General features: G+C 47.4%; 1 protein-coding gene across 2 annotated transcripts in view; it reads right to left on the bottom strand.

Moving 5' to 3' along the window:
* macrod1 (mono-ADP ribosylhydrolase 1) overlaps positions 1–6,975 on the bottom strand; it is a 130,757-nt gene that overhangs the window by 7,666 nt on the left and 116,116 nt on the right. The window lies entirely within an intron of this gene.

Genomic DNA, 6,975 nt, shown 5'->3' with positions numbered 1-6,975 from the left:
CTACTCTCTGCTAACAGAGTGGCTGTCTACTCTCTTCTACTCTCTGCTAACAGAGTGGCTGTCTACTCTCTTCTACTCTCTGCTAACAGAGTGGCTGTCTACTCTCTTCTACTCTCTGCTAACAGAGTGGCTGTCTACTCTCTTCTACTCTCTGCTAACAGAGTGGCTGTCTACTCTCTTCCTCTCTCTTCTAACAGAGTGGCTGTCTACTCTCTTCTTCTCTCTGCTAACAGAGTGGCTGTCTACTCTCTGCTAACAGAGTGGCTGTCTACTCTCTGCTAACAGAGTGGCTGTCTACTCTCTGCTAACAGAGTGGCTGTCTACTCTCTGCTAACAGAGTGGCTGTCTACTCTCTTCCTCTCTCTGCTAACAGAGTGGCTGTCTACTCTCTTCCTCTCTCTTCTAACAGAGTGGCTGTCTACTCTCTTCCTCTCTCTTCTAACAGAGTGGCTGTCTACTCTCTTCTACTCTCTGCTAACAGAGTGGCTGTCTACTCTCTTCTACTCTCTGCTAACAGAGTGGCTGTCTACTCTCTTCCTCTCTCTTCTAACAGAATGGCTGTCTACTCTCTTCTTCTCTCTGCTAACAGAGTGGCTGTCTACTCTCTGCTAACAGAGTGGCTGTCTACTCTCTGCTAACAGAGTGGCTGTCTACTCTCTGCTAACAGAGTGGCTGTCTACTCTCTTCCTCTCTCTGCTAACAGAGTGGCTGTCTACTCTCTTCCTCTCTCTGCTAACAGAGTGGCTGTCTACTCTCTTCCTCTCTCTTCTAACAGAGTGGCTGTCTACTCTCTTCCTCTCTCTTCTAACAGAATGGCTGTCTACTCTCTTCTTCTCTCTGCTAACAGAGTGGCTGTCTACTCTCTGCTAACAGAGTGGCTGTCTACTCTCTTCCTCTCTCTTCTAACAGAGTGGCTGTCTACTCTCTTCTTCTCTCTTCTAACAGAGTGGCTGTCTACTCTCTTCTTCTCTCTGCTAACAGAGTGGCTGTCTACTCTCTGCTAACAGAGTGGCTGTCTACTCTCTGCTAACAGAGTGGCTGTCTACTCTCTGCTAACAGAGTGGCTGTCTACTCTCTGCTAACAGAGTGGCTGTCTACTCTCTGCTAACAGAGTGGCTGTCTACTCTCTTCCTCTCTCTTCTAACAGAGTGGCTGTCTACTCTCTTCTAACAGAGTGGCTGTCTACTCTCTGCTAACAGAGTGGCTGTCTACTCTCTTCTAACAGTGGCTGTCTACTCTCTTCTAACAGAGTGGCTGTCTACTCTCTTCTAACAGAGTGGCTGTCTACTCTCTTCTAACAGTGGCTGTCTACTCTCTTCTAACAGTGGCTGTCTACTCTCTTTTAACAGAGTGGCTGTCTACTCTCTTCTAACAGAGTGGCTGTCTACTCTCTTCTAACAGAGTGGCTGTCTACTCTCTTCTAACAGTGGCTGTCTACTCTCTTTTAACAGAGTGGCTGTCTACTCTCTTCTAACAGAGTGGCTGTCTACTCTCTTTCTCTCTGCTAACTTGTCTACTCTCTGCTAACAGAGTGGCTGTCTACTCTCTTCTAACAGAGTGGCTGTCTACTCTCTTCTTCTCTCTGCTAACAGAGTGGCTGTCTACTCTCTGCTAACAGAGTGGCTGTCTACTCTCTTCTAACAGAGTGGCTGTCTACTCTCTGCTAACAGAGTGGCTGTCTACTCTCTGCTAACAGAGTGGCTGTCTACTCTCTGCTAACAGAGTGGCTGTCTACTCTCTGCTAACAGAGTGGCTGTCTACTCTCTGCTAACAGAGTGGCTGTCTACTCTCTGCTAACAGAGTGGCTGTCTACTCTCTGCTAACAGAGTGGCTGTCTACTCTCTTCCTCTCTCTTCTAACAGAGTGGCTGTCTACTCTCTTCTAACAGAGTGGCTGTCTACTCTCTGCTAACAGAGTGGCTGTCTACTCTCTTCTAACAGTGGCTGTCTACTCTCTTCTAACAGAGTGGCTGTCTACTCTCTTCTAACAGAGTGGCTGTCTACTCTCTTCTAACAGTGGCTGTCTACTCTCTTTTAACAGAGTGGCTGTCTACTCTCTTCTAACAGAGTGGCTGTCTACTCTCTTCTAACAGAGTGGCTGTCTACTCTCTTCTAACAGTGGCTGTCTACTCTCTTTTAACAGAGTGGCTGTCTACTCTCTTCTAACAGAGTGGCTGTCTACTCTCTTCTTCTCTCTGCTAACAGAGTGGCTGTCTACTCTCTGCTGACAGAGTGGCTGTCTACTCTCTGCTAACAGAGTGGCTGTCTACTCTCTTCTAACAGAGTGGCTGTCTACTCTCTGCTAACAGAGTGGCTGTCTACTCTCTTCTTCTCTCTGCTAAGAGTGGCTGTCTACTCTCTGCTAACAGAGTGGCTGTCTACTCTCTTCTAACAGAGTGGCTGTCTACTCTCTTCTTCTCTCTGCTAACAGAGTGGCTGTCTACTCTCTGCTAACAGAGTGGCTGTCTACTCTCTTCTAACAGAGTGGCTGTCTACTCTCTTCTAACAGAGTGGCTGTCTACTCTCTGCTAACAGAGTGGCTGTCTACTCTCTTCTTCTCTCTGCTAAGAGTGGCTGTCTACTCTCTTCTTCTCTCTGCTAACAGAGTGGCGGTCTACTCTCTGCTAACAGAGTGGCTGTCTACTCTCTTCTAACAGAGTGGCTGTCTACTCTCTTCTAACAGAGTGGCTGTCTACTCTCTGCTAACAGAGTGGCTGTCTACTCTCTTCTTCTCTCTGCTAAGAGTGGCTGTCTACTCTCTTCTTCTCTCTGCTAACAGAGTGGCTGTCTACTCTCTGCTAACAGAGTGGCTGTCTACTCTCTTCTAACAGAGTGGCTGTCTACTCTCTTCTAACAGAGTGGCTGTCTACTCTCTTCTAACAGAGTGGCTGTCTACTCTCTTCTAACAGAGTGGCTGTCTACTCTCTTCTAACAGAGTGGCTGTCTACTCTCTGCTAACAGAGTGGCTGTCTACTCTCTTCTTCTCTCTGCTAAGAGTGGCTGTCTACTCTCTGCTGACAGAGTGGCTGTCTACTCTCTGCTAACAGAGTGGCTGTCTACTCTCTTCTAACAGAGGGGCTGTCTACTCTCTTCTTCTCTCTGCTAACAGAGTGGCTGTCTAATCTCTGCTAACAGAGTGGCTGTCTACTCTCTTCTAACAGAGTGGCTGTCTACTCTCTTCTAACAGAGTGGCTGTCTACTCTCTGCTAACAGAGTGGCTGTCTACTCTCTTCTAACAGAGTGGCTGTCTACTCTCTTCTAACAGAGTGGCTGTCTACTCTCTGCTAACAGAGTGGCTGTCTACTCTCGTCTAACAGAGTGGCTGTCTACTCTCTTCTAACAGAGTGGCTGTCTACTCTCTTCTAACAGAGTGGCTGTCTACTCTCTTCTAACAGAGTGGCTGTCTACTCTCTGCTAACAGAGTGGCTGTCTACTCTCTTCTAACAGAGTGGCTGTCTACTCTCTGCTAACAGAGTGGCTGTCTACTCTCTTCTAACAGAGTGGCTGTCTACTCTCTTCTAACAGAGTGGCTGTCTACTCTCTTCTAACAGAGTGGCTGTTTACTCTCTTCTAACAGAGTGGCTGTCTACTCTCTTCTAACAGAGTGGCTGTCTACTCTCTTCTAACAGAGTGGCTGTCTACTCTCTTCTAACAGAGTGGCTGTCTACTCTCTTCTTCTCTCTGCTAAGAGTGGATGTCTACTCTCTTCTTCTCTCTGCTAACAGAGTGGCTGTCTACTCTCTTCTTCTCTCTGCTAACAGAGTGGCTGTCTACTCTCTTCTTCTCTCTGCTAACAGAGTGGCTGTCTACTCTCTTCTCCTCTCTCTTCTAACAGAGTGGCTGTCTACTCTCTTCTAACAGAGTGGCTGTCTACTCTCTTCTAACAGAGTGGCTGTCTACTCTCTTCTTCTCTCTGCTAAGAGTGGCTGTCTACTCTCTTCTTCTCTCTGCTAACAGAGTGGCTGTCTACTCTCTTCTAACAGAGTGGCTGTCTACTCTCTTCTAACAGAGTGGCTGTCTACTCTCTTCTAACAGAGTGGCTGTCTACTCTCTGCTAACAGAGTGGCTGTCTACTCTCTGCTAACAGAGTGGCTGTCTACTCTCTGCTAACAGAGTGGCTGTCTACTCTCTGCTAACAGAGTGGCTGTCTACTCTCTGCTAACAGAGTGGCTGTCTACTCTCTGCTAACAGAGTGGCTGTCTACTCTCTTCCTCTCTCTTCTAACAGAGTGGCTGTCTACTCTCTTCTAACAGAGTGGCTGTCTACTCTCTGCTAACAGAGTGGCTGTCTACTCTCTTCTAACAGTGGCTGTCTACTCTCTTCTAACAGAGTGGCTGTCTACTCTCTTCTAACAGAGTGGCTGTCTACTCTCTTCTAACAGTGGCTGTCTACTCTCTTTTAACAGAGTGGCTGTCTACTCTCTTCTAACAGAGTGGCTGTCTACTCTCTTCTAACAGAGTGGCTGTCTACTCTCTTCTAACAGTGGCTGTCTACTCTCTTTTAACAGAGTGGCTGTCTACTCTCTTCTAACAGAGTGGCTGTCTACTCTCTTCTTCTCTCTGCTAACAGAGTGGCTGTCTACTCTCTGCTGACAGAGTGGCTGTCTACTCTCTGCTAACAGAGTGGCTGTCTACTCTCTTCTAACAGAGTGGCTGTCTACTCTCTTCTTCTCTCTGCTAACAGAGTGGCTGTCTACTCTCTGCTAACAGAGTGGCTGTCTACTCTCTTCTAACAGAGTGGCTGTCTACTCTCTTCTAACAGAGTGGCTGTCTACTCTCTGCTAACAGAGTGGCTGTCTACTCTCTTCTTCTCTCTGCTAAGAGTGGCTGTCTACTCTCTTCTTCTCTCTGCTAACAGAGTGGCGGTCTACTCTCTGCTAACAGAGTGGCTGTCTACTCTCTTCTAACAGAGTGGCTGTCTACTCTCTTCTAACAGAGTGGCTGTCTACTCTCTGCTAACAGAGTGGCTGTCTACTCTCTTCTTCTCTCTGCTAAGAGTGGCTGTCTACTCTCTTCTTCTCTCTGCTAACAGAGTGGCTGTCTACTCTCTGCTAACAGAGTGGCTGTCTACTCTCTTCTAACAGAGTGGCTGTCTACTCTCTTCTAACAGAGTGGCTGTCTACTCTCTTCTAACAGAGTGGCTGTCTACTCTCTTCTAACAGAGTGGCTGTCTACTCTCTTCTAACAGAGTGGCTGTCTACTCTCTGCTAACAGAGTGGCTGTCTACTCTCTTCTTCTCTCTGCTAAGAGTGGCTGTCTACTCTCTGCTGACAGAGTGGCTGTCTACTCTCTGCTAACAGAGTGGCTGTCTACTCTCTTCTAACAGAGGGGCTGTCTACTCTCTTCTTCTCTCTGCTAACAGAGTGGCTGTCTAATCTCTGCTAACAGAGTGGCTGTCTACTCTCTTCTAACAGAGTGGCTGTCTACTCTCTTCTAACAGAGTGGCTGTCTACTCTCTGCTAACAGAGTGGCTGTCTACTCTCTTCTAACAGAGTGGCTGTCTACTCTCTTCTAACAGAGTGGCTGTCTACTCTCTTCTAACAGTGGCTGTCTACTCTCTGCTAACAGAGTGGCTGTCTACTTTCGTCTAACAGAGTGGCTGTCTACTCTCTTCTAACAGAGTGGCTGTCTACTCTCTTCTAACAGAGTGGCTGTCTACTCTCTTCTAACAGAGTGGCTGTCTACTCTCTGCTAACAGAGTGGCTGTCTACTCTCTGCTAACAGAGTGGCTGTCTACTCTCTGCTAACAGAGTGGCTGTCTACTCTCTTCTAACAGAGTGGCTGTCTACTCTCTTCTAACAGAGTGGCTGTCTACTCTCTTCTAACAGAGTGGCTGTTTACTCTCTTCTAACAGAGTGGCTGTCTACTCTCTTCTAACAGAGTGGCTGTCTACTCTCTTCTAACAGAGTGGCTGTCTACTCTCTTCTAACAGAGTGGCTGTCTACTCTCTTCTTCTCTCTGCTAAGAGTGGATGTCTACTCTCTTCTTCTCTCTGCTAACAGAGTGGCTGTCTACTCTCTTCTTCTCTCTGCTAACAGAGTGGCTGTCTACTCTCTTCTTCTCTCTGCTAACAGAGTGGCTGTCTACTCTCTTCTCCTCTCTCTTCTAACAGAGTGGCTGTCTACTCTCTTCTAACAGAGTGGCTGTCTACTCTCTTCTAACAGAGTGGCTGTCTACTCTCTTCTTCTCTCTGCTAAGAGTGGCTGTCTACTCTCTTCTTCTCTCTGCTAACAGAGTGGCTGTCTACTCTCTTCTAACAGAGTGGCTGTCTACTCTCTTCTAACAGAGTGGCTGTCTACTCTCTTCTAACAGAGTGGCTGTCTACTCTCTTCTTCTCTCTGCTAAGAGTGGCTGTCTACTCTCTTCTTCTCTCTGCTAAGAGTGGCTGTCTACTCTCTTCTTCTCTCTGCTAACAGAGTGGCTGTCTACTCTCTTCTTCTCTCTGCTAACAGAGTGGCTGTCTACTCTCTGCTGACAGAGTGGCTGTCTACTCTCTTCTTCTCTCTGCTAACAGAGTGGCTGTCTACTCTCTTCTTTTCTCTGCTAACAGAGTGGCGGTCTACTCTCTGCTAACAGAGTGGCTGTCTACTCTCTTCTAACAGAGTGGCTGTCTACTCTCTTCTTCTCTCTGCTAACAGAGTGGCTGTCTACTCTCTTCTTCTCTCTGCTAACAGAGTGGCTGTCTACTCTCTTCTTCTCTCTGCTAACAGAGTGGCTGTCTACTCTCTTCTTCTCTCTGCTAACAGAGTGGCTGTCTACTCTCTTCTTCTCTCTGCTAACAGAGTGGCTGTCTACTCTCTTCTTCTCTCTGCTAACTGAGTGGCTTTCTACTCTCTTCTTCTCTCTGCTAACAGAGTGGCTTTCTACTCTCTTCTTCTCTCTGCTAACAGAGTGGCTGTCTACTCTCTTCTAACAGAGTGGCTGTCTACTCTCTTCCTCTCTCTGCTAACAGAGTGGCTGTCTACTCTCTTCTTCTC

This window comes from Salvelinus alpinus, chromosome 4, assembly GCF_045679555.1.
Source record: "Salvelinus alpinus chromosome 4, SLU_Salpinus.1, whole genome shotgun sequence".
Taxonomy (NCBI): domain Eukaryota; kingdom Metazoa; phylum Chordata; class Actinopteri; order Salmoniformes; family Salmonidae; genus Salvelinus; species Salvelinus alpinus.
Note: the sequence above shows the minus strand (reverse complement) of the source record. Positions and strands in the feature narration are given on the sequence as shown.